General features: G+C 41.6%; 1 protein-coding gene across 5 annotated transcripts in view; it reads left to right on the top strand.

Annotated features, from left to right (window-relative positions):
- grhl1 (grainyhead-like transcription factor 1) overlaps positions 1–15,896 on the top strand; it is a 101,228-nt gene that overhangs the window by 1,551 nt on the left and 83,781 nt on the right. The window contains exon 1 of one of the 5 annotated variants that reach the window (XM_048597495.1): positions 920–1,103. The exons of the other annotated variants lie outside the window; for them this stretch is intronic. The gene's annotated coding sequence lies outside the window, so the exon portion shown is untranslated. Of the gene's footprint in view, positions 1–919; positions 1,104–15,896 lie in introns of those variants that run through there. 5 annotated transcript variants of the gene reach the window in all.

Below are 15,896 nucleotides of genomic sequence, written 5' to 3' on the forward strand. Positions count from 1 at the left end.
GGGGGTGGGGGGGGTTAAGAGAGATCCGGATTGGGGAGGTGGGGGGAAGAGATCCGGGTTGGGGAGGGGGAGGGGAGAGAGAGATCCGGATTGGGGGGGGGGGAGAGGGATCTGCATTGGGGTGGGGGGGGTGGGGGGGGTGAAGAAGAGAGATTAAGATTGGGGAGGTGGGGGAAGAGAGATCCCGATTGGGGAGGGGAGGAGAGAGATCCGGATTGGGAGAGAGAGATCCTACTGGGAGGGGTTTGTGGCAGAGATATCCGGATTTTGGGGGCAGCGATCCGGATTGAGGTGGGCGAGGGGGGAGATCCGGATTGTTGGGGGGCGGGGTGGGGGGAAGAACTCCGGATGGGAGGGGATGGGCGGTTGGTTTAGAGAGGTCAGGGTTCAGATCGGGCACAAAAGCGAAATGATGGGAAAACAGGGCAATCCATTCAGTTCAGCAGAAGTTTTCAATGAACCCTCAGTGATGAGGTGTCTGACAGAGATAGCCTTCCGTAAGCACATGTCGCTGCAATATGCCACAGCGTAGACCTCCTTAGGATGGGTTTTTGAGGGCGGGGGGGAGATCACATTGGAGAAAGAGTGTCCCCCCTTCCCTCCAATTGATTTATTCTCGTTCCAAACAATGTGACATTCCAGTGATACAATTCCCAAGTCAGAGCACCTTCCCTCCCCCCCTCGAGGTACAGCAGGATTTCTTAACTTCTGACCGCAACTTTCTTGTTTAGTTTCGACTAGGGAGGCTTGAAGGAAAAATGGCGTGAAAGACACTTGGCAGCAATGAAATTCTACACCTGCTAGGCGTTGGCCGTCATCTCTTTTTAAAATCCCTGAGTCAGGAGAACAATCGATCTGGCAGGTGCCCAGTAATAAACACCTTTCTCAAATGTGAAAGGGACAGGGGGGAGCTGAAGATTCATCCACTCGAATTGGTTTGACCTTGTTTTGATCACTCATCTGATGACCCCGTGAGGCGGTTTCCTTTATACTGTCCCGTAAGGAATGTCAACCCCAGGCAAAGTTTCACTGACATTAATAAGATCAGCAACATTGTGCATTACATATCAGCTGCAGTGCTTTCAATCCTGGCACCCCTGACGGTAATTTTTATGTCTTAACAATTATTATCCCTCTGCTAGCCTAATCCTTAGTTAAGATATTTAAAAAAATGCCCCTGTCTTTATTTTATTTTGCATCCCTCCCTCGGGGCGCCCTTCGAGTTAAACGGTGCACTGGTGTTTTGAAAAGGTTCATCAATCGCACAACCTTCTGCGTTATTCGTGTTTGGGATTAATAACCTGATGTTAAAAGTTTAACAAAGCTTCCATTAGTTTGTAATGTAGGAGATGCTTTGTGGTTTACCAACTAGGGGAATGATATAAATGCAGTGCGTGAAGGCTGAATAACCCAAAACAGAAGTTAACATTTAGGTGCAAGATGGCTTAATTGAATCTCTAATTTCACGCTAATTTTTGAAGTCCTCAAAAGTTTCTGTTCTAACTGCAAATATGAACTGGAGTGAAGTAGATAACTAGCTTCTAAGATTTCCACTTTTGGTGCATCCCTTATCCAAGTGAGATTTCTGTTAGCTGTATTTGGCCTGAAGAATAGAGACTTTTTGGCTAGAATGCCAAAAATGTTTATTAAGTCCAAATGCAGCAATTCAACATATGTTACTAAACTTAATTAAAAAAATACATTCTAAATGAATGATTGCACTTAGTTATTAAAATGACAGGAAAATTCACTTAATATGTCTATTACCTAGCTAGTCATAAGCACCATTTAAGTTATTTATGGTAATTCTGACCTACAGCACTGAAACAGTACTTTTTTCCCCCTCGTCAGATACTATCTAAAACTATATACTAAATCTTTCGCTTCTATTGAATTTTGGGTATTGTGTAAAAATTACAGTTAGTTTCAAAGCTAATTGAAATAGTAGAACAGTTTCCCTATATTCTTCATTGCACTGGAAGTTGAATGCAGGTGGAGGTAAGGATAGCTTATTTGATTACTTCAGTAATTGCTATTATCATTTAATTTGTACTCAGAGGCATCATATGCAAAGATTGTTCTTTCCATAATTTCACCCAGATAATGCAGTGCCCGTACAGGGTGTCACTATGTTAGTAAGCGTGTGTATCCAATACTTAACTGATCAATAAATATAATATTGTGTTACTGATTTGGTGGTTGATTATAAATCTGCTGAGATCATCCAGGAGTGATCTGAAAGATGATTAGCACTAAATACTTCTGACTGCAAAAAATGTACTGTTTGGATTCTTCATGTATATTATCAAGAAGTTGCAGGACATACATTCTGGCACTATGTTGAATGGTGCAGAGGAGAGTAATTTGTTGAGATCACAATTTTCAATCTTGTGAATCCAGAATGACCTAAGGTCAATTCTTCTTTCTGAATTGAGCTTTTGTTTTCAACATTTTCTGTTTCTTCCCCCTGCCTCCTTTTCGGAAGATGTAGGTTCTTACTGTCAGCCATCTGGTTTCTCACCCACAGCATTATTTACCATGTATATATCTGTGCACTGAGTTTTGGCAAAGTTATTTGGATGGAGTGAGGAAGCGATTGTAACAGAGGAAACAGAAAAATCACAGGACATGGGGCAACATAAGTATTGTAGGCAATAATATATTTTGAAAATAGAGCTGAATGAGAAATGGTGGGGTAACTGTGGTTAATTACAATTGGCATGATGGCAGGAGCTCAGGGAATGCAATGGCCTAGTGGTGCTATCACTAGACTGTAATCCAGAGACCCAGCTAATGTTCTGGGACCCAGGTTAGAATCCTGCCATGGCAGACAGTGGAATTTGAATTCAGTATATATCTGGAAATAAGAGTCTAATCATGACCATGAATCCATTATTGATTGTTGGGAAAAAACCGGTCCGGTTCAATAATGTCCTTTAAGGAAGGGAACTGCCATCCTTTCCTGGTCTGGCCTACATGTGACTCCAGACCCACAGCAATGTGGTTGACTCTTAGCTGCCCTCTGGGCAATTAGGGACAGGCAAGAAATGCTGGCCTAGCCAGTGATGCCCACATCCTGTGAATGAGTGAAAAAAAGAAAGTGGTTGCAATCAAAAGAGATTTCATAAATTATCAAGAGACATGGGGAAGAAGTGAAAAGGGAACATTGTGATTGAGCTTTTATTATCTAGCAGTATTAATCTAGAAGTGTAGGAGACTGAGAGGGTGATCTTATAGAGGTCAATAAAATCATGAGAAGCATAGATTAAGGTAGATAGCCTACAACTTTTCCCCAGGATAGGGGAGTCTAAAACTAGAGGGCACAGGTTTAAGGTAAGGGGGAGAGATACGAAAGTGCCCGGAAGGACAATTTTTTCACACAGAGGGTGATGAGTGTCTGGAACAAGCTGCCAGAGGTAGTGGTGGAAGTGAATACAATTTAAGAAACATTTGGACAGGTACGTGGATTGGATAGGTCTGGAGAGATATGGACCAATGCAGGCAAAAGGGACTAGATTAATTGTGCAAACTGGGCGGCATGGACAATTTGGGCCAAAGAGCCTGTTTCCATATAAGTCTACTTTGTGACCTCATATGCAAGAAGATCAAAAAGGCAGGACATGCTGCTAGATCTAGAAATGGTAAATTAACAAAAGGCATTAAATGTGGGAAAGCATCCAACATTAGGTTGGAGCAAACTGGAGAAAATATCAATGGACCAACAATTGGCATTTGTAAGAGAGATGGCATTTAGGAAAATTTACTCCATTATGAATCAAAATCTAGCACAGAATAGAATATCACGGATGGATAAAGATAACATTAAATCTAAGGCAAAAGACATATGCACAATAAATTATAAAGGAGAGAAGAGGATGACAAAGGGTAGTGAACTTGGAAAGAAGTGCAAAAAGCAATTGGGAAGATCAAGAGGAAATATGAAATTAAAATGAGCAATGATTTTTTTTCTATAAACACATAAGTGACATAGCAATTAGATATGAATAAGGCTGTGGAAGAGTGTTTAAGTCCAAGGGAAAATATGTTAAAATTACATGGATACTGACCAGATACTTTTTCCCAGTTTGTAGAATAATAGAATCATAGAAGCCCTACAGTGTGAAAGGAGGCTGTTTGGCCAATTGATTCCACACTGACCATCCGAAGAGCATGCCACCCAGATCAACCCCCCTACCTGATCCCCGTAATCCTGCATTTCCCGTGGCTAATCCACTTAGCCTGCACATCCCCGGACACTATGGCCAATTTAGCATGGCCAATCCACCTAACCAAACCCGTTTTCACTGAAGACACCACTAAAAATAATGATAAAAGAAAAAGTAAAGAGAGATGGTGCAACAGTTGGAGCAGAAAGAAATTTATTAGATAAGTTAGCCAAACTTAAGGGCCACATCTCAGTTTTAGACAGATTGTACCTGGAAATACACAAGGAATCCTGGCAAGGTTGTCCACCTCAAAGGGCTGTGGAAGCTTAATCTTTGAGTATGTTTAAAGTAGAGGTTGACCAATTTCTGAATATCAATTGCATACAGGGTTATGGGAACGGAATGGGTAAAAGGCAGAAAATGTTGGATCAGCCATGATCATATTGAATGGTTGGGCAAACTCAATGGGCTGAATGGCCTATTCCTGTCCCTTTGTTCCTATGATTCTGGGGAGAAGACAGCAGAAGCATTAATATCTATGCAATATTTAAAAATGAAGTGTCAAAAGGCTGGCATAAAGCCAATATAATTTCTATGTTCTAAAAGGGAACTGTAAATCAACTAGTTTAATGTCAGCAGTAGGAAGGAAGCTGGAAATTTTGCTAAAAGATCAGATAAAAACAAGATATTTGAAAGGAAGATAAGATATCTTATTGAATTATTTTGAAATGAAATTAAGCACATAAAAAACGTGCGGTTGATGTTTACATGAACTTTAGAAGACCTTAGATGAGGAGCTATGTAAGGCATTCATATCAAAAAGCAAAATTTGTAGAGTCAGGAGTCAGTTAATAGAATGGATTAAAAGATGGTTAAATCAATCAGTAAGTAAAAGCACAAACTGATAAGACCAGTAAGAGTGTGAATAGTGATCTGCATTGCTTATAGTGGGCATGGTGGTATTAATGCTACGTGCTTAAGCACTGGAATGAAAAATCATGATATCCCCAGATATTCTCCAAAGGATTTTAGATAATATTTACAAATTATGAAGTAAAGTTAAGTGTGGTGAAGGGAGCAGCATATAATAGATAATGACTAAGCAACATTTACGTTGATGTTAATGTTCATCCCACAATACCTTATGAAATGAAACATGAATAGACCATATTTCAAAGGCAGCAGCAAAGTTAGGATCCTCTGAAATTGAGCAGCTTTCCATTTGTAGCAGAAATTGCTGCCACTTTTTGCTTATTTTTTCCCTACACTATAAGCTGCTTTGCCTGAGGTTGTTGACTTGCTCGCCGAGCTGGCTTGTTTTTGTTCAGACGTTTCATCACCATGCTAGGTAACATCTTCAGTGGAGCCTCCGATGACGCGATGTTGTTCTAGTCTGCTTGGAATTTATACTGTCCGCTCCATTATGGTGAGTTGTGTCATTTCCTGTTTTGTTCTGTATGGGTTTGTATATGGGGTCCAATTCTATATGTTTGTTGATTGCATTATGGGTTGAGAACCATGCCTCTAGGAATTCCCGTACGTGTCTATGTTTGGCTTGAGCTACTATAGTTACTTTGTCCCAGTTAAACTGATGGCCTTCGTTGTCCAATGAAGTTTGGTGAAAATTGGTGAAACGTCTGAACAAAAAACAAGCCAGCTCGGCGAGCAAGTCAACAAAATCACCCACAACCCGGGCTACAAATCTTTGCAAAAATCTTAAGCTGCTTTACCTCTTTGCCCATGGCATTTATAGATTTGGAATTGTAGTGTAATTTGAGAAAATGCGTAAATTTAAAACGACAAGAAAATCTGTCATCACAGATAATTTATCCTTTTTAACCTATAGTTTTAAACGGTAGATACAGAGCGTTAATAATTAATCATTCCTAAACAAAACACAATGAGTTTTCTGTATGTCCTGAAATAACCAATGTCTTTAATGCTTTTTAAATGCCACCATGTAAGTGACTATGATGGTGGAAAATGATTGCCATTAATTGTCCAGGATTATTGTTTCTCATAACTGACAATAGTAGCAGGCAATAATTAGAGAAGAATAAGATACAAAACAAGTGGATTTATACATATTTAGATTTATGCAGATCCTGACCAGGATCATTGTGCACTGTCTGGTCTCAAGTCCACAAAAAAGGATATTTAAACACATGCAAAAGGCTAGTGTAGAGTTATAGGTCAGCATAGACCTGTGGTGCTGAATGGTCTATTCTGTTCTACAGGCTCCTGGCGATTCTTTGAGACATTCCAACTGAGTCTAATTGTCCACACAGGCACTCTGTAGTGAAAATGACTAGTTAACAAATAGTATCAGCTGCCTGAGGTGATTTTCCTTCTTCCATTCCCAAGGTTGTTGTACCAATCATAACCCCCCTCTCAATGACCATTTCAGGGGCCTTCTTGTGGTGCTGTGGTAGTGCCCTTTTCTCTTGTCCAAGAGGCCCAAGTTCAAGTCCCACCTGCTCCAGAGGTGTGTACTAACACCTCTGAACAGACTGATTAGAAGAATAGGTTAAATAACAAAAAAGGCCACTTCACTTAACTTAGGAAACATCTATCCTTTATTCGTGAGGGGCTATTTTTCAAATTTTTTTATTTTACTCTGGACTAATGAGCAAACTTGGAAAGAGCCTGTTAGCAAGGAAGGCAACATCCTTCTGTAAGTGAGACAGTAAAGTTTCTAGTGTATTCATCCCTCAGCCCTGTCGACAGGCAGCTGTTCCTGCCTTGCCTGGCTGTAGCCACTTTACCTCGGCCGTGCCATCCCAATTCGTCCAAACATGTAGCCGTTCCCTTGATGTTACCACCATTCTCCTCCAGCCTTTCTTAATAACTTAATTCCACAGTTGACAGTGATGTTTTTGAAATGAGTCTGAACTACAGGGGAAGCTGCCAGTATCTTCTGAAAAGCAATATCATCATTCATACTGACATGAATTTCTTTGAGGGAACATTTCTGACAGTGTCACCGTTCTGGCAATGTCAGAATCTAAATGTGCATTAGGTGGAAACTGTTAAAGTTGGAGTATGTTTAAGTTTCCAGCCAACCTTCTATGTTAAATGCTAATACAAACGGGGCTGGTGACACTGCCATATTGTTTTGACGGAGGAGTCAACTCTATATATCTATACGATGAAATGTTTGTTGGCATATTGACTTGAAGATCCTGTTTTACTTTCATGTCCAGGATTTTGATGTTTGTGGCCATGCAGTAGACCGTTGCATAAACAGTGGTACTAATTACTGGAGCATAGGAGTCCAAATAGAGATTGGAGGCCATTTTCACTTTCAGCACGAGTGGAAAATTGGTCTTTGTGGTTTGGTTATCACTGTATTTGAATCAATGAAAATTAAAATCTTGCATGGTGTATAACAGGCTGACAATCTGCAACCATGTTTTTACTCCTGAATAGTAGCCTCATGGTGTCTTGACTGGTCCGTTATGTATTACCAAAATAGCTGTTCTACCAGAAACTGTCTCTACCTCAGAGAATTTGCTGCAAATGCATTTTGCAACAGATTACACAGCATCAGGTTTACATTCATGGTTGCTAACTGTTTAGTGGTTGCTAACCACTTGATTGCTTCATGAACAAGTTCATTAACTTACCTTTAGCCTGTTTTATTCACTGTTTCACACAGATCCTTTAAAGAGACACTTGCATTTGCACACTGCCTTTTGCTACTTCAGAATATCATAATTTGTTTAATAGCCAATGGAAATTTTGAATTGTAGTGATGACTTGTAGTTTGGGAAAGTGCATGAGCTAATGTCTGTGCAGCAAGGTCTGGTCTTACAAGTAGCATTTAGATTTTTACTTTAGTGAAGTGATATTATTTAGAAGACAAATAAATGGTCGGAGGTACTTTCCTTTACTTCATATAATGTCTTTGGATATTTTAAAGCCCCCACAGAAGTGCGGGCATGTAAATAGGTAAATAGTTTGAAATGGGCAGAGCATGCATCATATACCCTTTCTTCCAATCATACCAGATCATCAAGAGGAAGTGAGACCAGAAACAGCTAGAGGGCTGTCATCCACACCCACAACATACACCCCACCTCCAACTCAATACCACTTTCATTATTCTTTCCTGAGAAAATTAACCTTAAGCTCCATATCCTTAAATTACTATATCCTTAAACTAATGCCCATGCACAAATCTCCCTTGCTTCTCAAGTTCTGAATGTACTATCTCCTCAAGTCTGTGCTCAGTTTTCACACAACTTTCTGTTTGCTTCTCTACAACTGCCAGCCCCCAACCCTTTTCCAAACACAGGAAATACCAAAACTTCTGTAACCATAGACTTAATGACATCTTCAGTTCTGGTGACTATGGTACATTATCTTTGTGCTCCTTCAAGCTTCGACATTGTCAATCCCACCATTTTTTCCTCCACCTCCTGTCATTGTCTGTACGTAACTGTAGAGCTTATTTGAATAATTCTAGCTTGGTCCAACTCTAGTACTACATGTGTTATCAGATTGGTTGTCTAAAATGTAGTGTTTAGATTAGTTGTAATTCATTTTGGCTGCGCATTGGGCAAAACCGAAGCCACTGGCTTCATTTTAAAGCCACAGCACGTAGGGTTGACACAAGGTCCAAAGCAGCTGGGGGACCTCAGTAGTCTAAAAATGAAAGAGCCTGGATGCTTGAAGTGGGGTGTTTGGGGGAAGGGGGAAAGGAGGCAAGAAACGCTGTGGGCAATGTCAAGATTAGTTGCTGGTGCTCAAATGGTAAATAGCCTTGGGGATACGGGCAACCTGTGGCAAGGGGAGATGTAAGCATTTGTCAAGCCCAGGCAAGTGCTTCTCCTTTCTTGTTTCTTTCCCCTCCCCTCAAAACCCCTGCGACTTCCACAAGGTCCACAAGGAAGTCTCCTTTAGAAATAAATTAGAGTTGCCCATCTATGAATCGCCTCCCATAAGATCTGGCTAGTCAGGTCAGCTGTCACTACTCCACTGTCCACGGCCTCCGTATAAAGTTGTAGATCAGCTCCTGATTGTCATTGGGTCAAAATTACATATTTAAAGAAGGACCATGCTGTCTTCCTGTGGATGCCTTCTTCACTAGTTCAGGAGTAAAGCTTATCATTGGCACATGGGATGAAGGCAATGTGGTTAGTGTTTGTTGACCAAATTTTGATATGCTTTTCTTATCCCACTCTTCTCAGACCGGCCCTTCCCTTGAGCTCCAAATCAGTGATAGGAGCCATTGTCTTTGGCCCCCACCATAAACATTATCCTTTTTGTCGTCAATTCGTTCACAATCTTCAGCCACTGTTTTTATGCACATATAGCTGCTCACAGCTGAACTTCCGGAAGGTTGCCTCCTTCTACCTGAGTAACATTGTCCACTTTCACACCTTATCTAAGCCATCTGCTGTTAAAATCCTCATCTATTACTTCTCCACTTTCATTTATGGAGTTTCCATTACTTTACTGAATGAGTTTCCCATTCTCTGCCTTTTGTAGGATTTGCTATTCAGAACTTTGCCTGTATCTTACTCTGTCCTAAGTCCTGCTCAGCCATCTGTCCCATCTTGTTTCCAAATACCTCAGATTTCAAATTCTCAGCTTTCTTTAAATCCCTTTATAGCCTTGCTGCTCTGCATCAGTTATAACCAGGACTCCTTCAAATCTCGAACTTTGCATTCCTTTTGGTCTCTTTTGCATTTCTTCTCCATGCCATTACTAGCTGAGGAACCATGTACTCTGAAATTTGGTCCCTACCTCTATCCCAACTGTTGACTGCTAACTAGTCCCTTGATGATTTTGCTTTGGCGCCGTGAAGATTTGCTTTCCATATTCTGCTTGCATCTCTGAAATGTCTTGAGACTTTTCTTTTTGTTAAAGATATTGATTAAACATGAGAAGTTTCTTTTGTAAGTTGCTACTTTGTGTTATTCGCAATTTAAACGATTTATATTTAACTTTATTCAAGCCCAAAAACACCTTTCACTTCTGCAAGAAACAGGCATACACACAAATTAAATGGCTGCTGCACATAGCTTCACTTTGTCTCATTTATTATCAAACTGTGTTAAAGAGATCATTTGTGGTATCAAACATGATCAGTGACTCTCGACATTTCTCCTGTGCCACAGCATTTCCGTCCCCCACATAATATAAAAGTGGTCAGGCGATTTGTAAGCCATTTTAAGCAATGTGGAAACATCTTTCAAGCTCTAAGGTATTTTCTAAAATACTTCCTTCAGGTTACAATACTGATCTGGAGTACGGTCTAAAAAATGTGGTAAGTGTCATATTTAAAAGTAAAATTAGAATCAAAGCATTAGTGCTCCAGTGGTGAAGCAGATTTTGGTATTGTTTTGTTTACTCACTGTTAGCAGCAGGACAGGCTGTACTGAGCTCTCTGAGACCTAGAAAAACCCTACTGGAAAATTATTAGGTGTGTGTGTGTGTGTATGAGGGTTAATCAGACATGGCTTAAGGGCGTGCACCTAAAATGAGGTGTGGTCAAGGAATGTCATTTCTGTACGCAATTATACTCTTAGCAGTTTCCTGATCCTATTTGTAAAACTCTTTTCCATATGCATTGAAGGGTTTGGTCTTCTAAAATATTTGAATTGCAGTTGGGATTTAAAAGGATAAAAGTGATGGTGTAAAATGTCTGATAAGGAAAGCCACTTAGCAAAAATTATTCTATTTGAAATAAAAGCTGAAGTTTAAGTGAAACGTAGGATAAGTACTGTATAGCTAGGAACCTGGGCAATAATTTGAATTTAAAACAAAGATCCCTTTTTGGCATTTCAATTGCATTTTCCAGAATGTGTTAAAAAAGGTCTTAAATCCAGTGACTAATTACTCCAAACTTTCCCGAGCTTGTACTGACTTAGTTTTAGGTTTCTTTTATTCCTTCTCTCAGCTACAAACAGTTTATTTCTCTGTTTTTTATATCTTATTGATTTCTGATCTATCCTGTCCTGTTCCTTGCCTGTAAAGTGGCATAGAAACATTGAAGCAACAAAAGATCTAAGTAAACTATCAATCATGTCCCATGACATGACTCTGACGCTCAAATTACAGCCTACCCTACTGCTGTGCTGAGATTCCATTCTCCTTGCTGAATAAGGATTTGATTTACCTTGCTGTGAAATAGTGGCGTTAGTGACCGAGTTAGAGGCAACAGGAGACAGGGGTTTGGGTGATGAGTAGAAACAAGAATACCAGGATCAGGTAGTGGCTGTTTAGAGGAGTCATTCATATCCAAGAAATTGTGGGACCGAGTGCTCGTAACACTACTGGAGAGTGCAAGATTATTTTCTTGATGTTTGCTTACCAGGTCAGTGCTTGTGCATCTTCATGTTCAGCCTTTGTGGGACCAGGTTAAGTCAGTTGCTTTTAGGTGAACTGCCTTCAGCTTCCCCAGTGAATACAGATCTGCAGGTGACTGAGGTGAGGTGAACATTATTAATGAAAAATGTTCATCTTCTGAAAAATACAACCTGTAGGTAGAAGCAGCTATTCTTCTCCGATGGGGCTTGAAAGATGAAGCATTGCAGCTTGGTGAGGAAGAATTCTGTATATTCCTAGTGATAAAGCCAGTATTCCCATATGTGACTTCCTTTAATATAAAAGCTGGTGGAATGTGAGATGCTGAGCCATGAGAAAATTGGCACAGGATTCATAAGATTAGAGAGATGAGTGCTTGACTCAAAGACTAGTGTGAGAGAAATAGATTTGGATTCATGACGCATTGAACACAGCACAGGGGAAATGGTGAACTGTCCTGCACCATCTTCACCTGAACTGTGTTGTGGCAAGAAGACTTGAAACTATGGGGTTCAGGTACATATTTCTTTGAAATTTGCATCACAGGTAGATGGGGCGGCTAAGAAAGCATTTAACACACTTGCCCTCATTGCTCAGACATGTAAGTATAGGAGTTGGGAAGTCATGTTGAGGTTGTACAGGACATGGTGAGGTCTCTTCTGGAATACTGTGTGCAGTTCTGGTCGCCCTGGTATAGGAAGGATATTATTAAACTAGAGAAGATTCAAAAAAGATCTACCAGGATGTTACCAAGAATGGAAGGTTTGAGTTATAAAAATAGGCTGGAACTTTTCTCAGTGGAGCATGGAGGCATAGAGCCATACAGCACAGAAGCAGACCATTCAGTCCAACCAGTCAATGCTGAATTTAATCCCAAACTAAATAGACATGCCTGCCTGTTCCTGGCCCATATCCCTCCAGCCTTTCCTATTCATGTAGTTATCCAAATGACTTTTAAACATTGTAATTGTACCCACATCCACCACTTCCTCAGGAAGTTCATTCCACACGCGAACCACCCTCAGTGCAAAAATTTTGTCCCTCATATCTTTTTTAAATCTCTGTGCTCTCACCTTAAAAATGTGCCCCATGATGTTGAAATCCCCCATCCCAAGAAAGAGACAACACCATTAACTCTATGTATACTCCTCATTGTTTTATAAACTTCTATAAGGTCTCCTCTCAACCTCCTACGCTCCAGTAGAAAACGTCCCAGCCTATCCAGCCTTTCTTTATAGCTCAAAACATCCATACCCAGCAACATTGTGGTAAATCTCTTTTGAACCCTCTCCAGCTTGATAATATCCTTCCTAGGAGGTTAAGGGGTGACCTTATAGAGGTTTCTAAAATCACAAGGGGCATAGATTAGGTGAATAGCAAGGCTCTTTTCCACAGGGTGGGGGAGTTCGAAACTAGAGGGCATATATTTTAAGGTGAGAGGAGAAAGTTTCAAAAAGGACACAAGAGGCAACATTTTCAGACAGGCAGTGATTCATGTGTGGAATGAACTGCTAGAGGAAGTAGTGGATGCCGGTACAGTTACAGCGTTTAAAAGACATTTGGATAAGTACATGAATAAGAAAGGCTTGGAGGGATATGGGCCTAGAGCAGGCAGATGGGACTAATTTAGTTTGGGAACATGGTTGATGTGGTCTAGTTGGACCGATGGGACTGTGACCATGTTGCATGACTCTGTCACTCTATGCTTTTTGACAGGAATTAAATCGTGAAGCTAAGTGGGCTAAGCTAAGATTAAGATGAGAAAAAGGGAAGATGCAGAATTTTAAACAGTTATTTTTCAGGAATGACATGGAGAGTAATTCTTCAGAGATAGTAAGAACTGCTGATGCTGGAGTCAGAGATAACACAGTGTGGAGCTGGATGAATACAGCAGGCCAGGCAGCATCAGAGGAGCAGGAAAGTTGATGTTTCGGGTCAGGACCCTTCTTCAGAAATGGGAAAGGGGGAAGGGAGCTCAGAAATAAATAGAAAGAGGAGGGGTGGGGCTGGGGAAGGTAGGTGGGATGGTGATAGGTGAGTGCAGGTAGGCAGTGGTAGGGATTGGTCAGTGGGAGGAGCGGATAGGTGGCAGAGAAGATGGACAGGTTGTGTCAGGTCAAGGAGGTGGGGATGAGAGGGAGGATTGGTCATGGGATGAGGTCGGGGGGTGGGGAGATTTTGAAACTGGTAAAGTCCACATTTAGGCCATTGGGCTGTAGGGTCCTGAGGCGAAATATGAGGTGCTGTTCCTCCAGTTTGCGGGTGGCGTCACTGTGACAGGAGGAGGCCCAGGATGGACATGTCACTCAGGGAGTGGGAGGGGGAGTTGAAGTGGTTCGTGACCGGAAGGTGTTGTCGTTTGTTGCGAACAGAACGCAGGTGCTCTACAAAATGGTCTCTGAGCCTCTGCTTGGTCTCACCGATGTAGAGGAGGCCACATCGGGAGCAGCGGATGCAATAGACCACACTGATGGATGTGCAGGTGAACCTCTGTCTGATGTGGAAGGTTTGTTTGGTTCCTTGAATTGAGATGAGGGGGGAGGTGTATGGGCAGGTGTAGCTCTTCCTAGAGTTGCAGGGAAAGGTGCCAGGGGTGGTGGGGTTAGTGGGCAGTGTGGAGCTGACAAGGGAGTCGTGGAGAGAGCGGTCACTACGAAAGGTAGATAGGGGTGGGAAGGGAAATATATCTTTGGTTGTGGGGTGGGACTGTAGGTGACGGAAGTGGCGGAGAATGATGCGTTGGATACAGAGGTTAATGGGGTGATATGTGAGGACAAGGGGGATTCTGTCTTTGTTTTTGTTGCAGGGAGGAGATGTGAGGGCAGAAGTGTGGGAAACACAAGAGATTCAGTCAAGAGCATTTTGGATCACCGGAGGGGGGATGTTACGGTCCTTGAAATAGGAGGACATCTGGGATGTTCGGGAGTGTAATGCACCATCTTGGGAGCAAACGCGGCAGAGGTGGAGGAATTGGGAATAGGGGATTGTATTCTTGCAGGAGGGTGGGTGAGAGGAGGTGTAGTCTCAGTAGCTGTGGGAGTCGGTGGGCTTGAAATTGATATCAGTTTCGAGGCGGTCACCAGAGATGGAGACAGAGAGGTCCAGGAAGGAGTGGGAGGTATCAGAGATGGTCCAGGTGAATTTGAGGTTGGGGTGAAAGGTGTTAGTAAAGTTGATGAACTGTTCAAGCTGCTCGTGGGAGCATGAGGCAACACTGATACAGTCATCGATGTAGTGGAGGAAGAGGTGGAGGATAGTGCCAATGTAGATGCGGAAGAGGGACTGTTCCACGTATCCTACAAAGAAGCCGGCATAGCTTGGGCCCATGCGGGTTCCCATGGCCACCCCCTTAGTCTGTAGGAAGTGGGACGAGTTAAAGGGAGAAGTTGTTGAGGGTAAGGACGAGTTCCGTTAAGCTGATGAGGGTGTCGGTGGAGGGGGACTGGTCGGGCCTGCGGGACAGGAAGAAGCGGAGCGTAATTCTTTTTGTGTTTGATGATAAAATCAATCAAATGTGAATAAACAATTAAATAAATAAATAAATAATTATCATTCACGTGCTGGATTATTTTTAGTGGATGGAAGAAGGAACACAGGTAGATTTTATTGTGGGCAAATGTATTGTTTTACATGAAACAGTGTAATATTGGTCCAGAAGATTATCTTGGAAGTCTAAATGTTGAACAAAGACTCAGAACTATATTTACACCCTTTTGAGAGTATAGTAAAGAGCATGATTCAGGGCTATGGAATGATGAGGTGGACCCAGATTATTTTACTCTGAGTGAATTTACAGAGTTGGAGAGCTAGAATATACTATAAGTTTGACACAAAACTGGAAACTAAGCAAGGCTTTTTTTTTAACCCTCACACATGAGGAAATGTATAACAGGCTCACTGCACTAAATTATTCTGTATGAGCTTAACAAATATCCGGTATAGGCATGATTAACTTTTTCAAAATAAACCCCAGCACAGGTGACCAGATGTTCTGCAGAATGTGATTCGTGCTCTGTAGGGATCATTATTGGTCAGTGTTATTGTGATAGCCAGGGTATTGCGTTGTTATCATACTATGCACTTTTGATTTTTAGTCCGTCCAATGGAGTCAGGAGTTGAAGGAAATTGTTATTTCGGAGGCTGGTCTATGGTTGTTTGCTTTCCTTCAGAGGTTGTGTGTGTTGGGTCCATCATGGCCCGTTGAATGAATGGGCACACTCGGCCAAACAATGTTCAATGCTCATTGTCTTTCAGTTTTTATTCCTCTTTATTCTCCAATTGTGAGTTTCGTCGTCTGTCTTCTCATGCTATCCAGACCTGGCATGGTTTAGCTTTGCTGCTGCGAAGTATTCACTTGATTGAGTACAATAGGCCAACCACTTCTGGAAAGGTGCAGGGCTGGATGAACACAGCAGG

This window comes from Rhincodon typus, chromosome 5 (genome assembly GCF_021869965.1).
Source record: "Rhincodon typus isolate 14 chromosome 5, sRhiTyp1.1, whole genome shotgun sequence".
Classification (NCBI taxonomy): Eukaryota; Metazoa; Chordata; class Chondrichthyes; order Orectolobiformes; family Rhincodontidae; genus Rhincodon; species Rhincodon typus.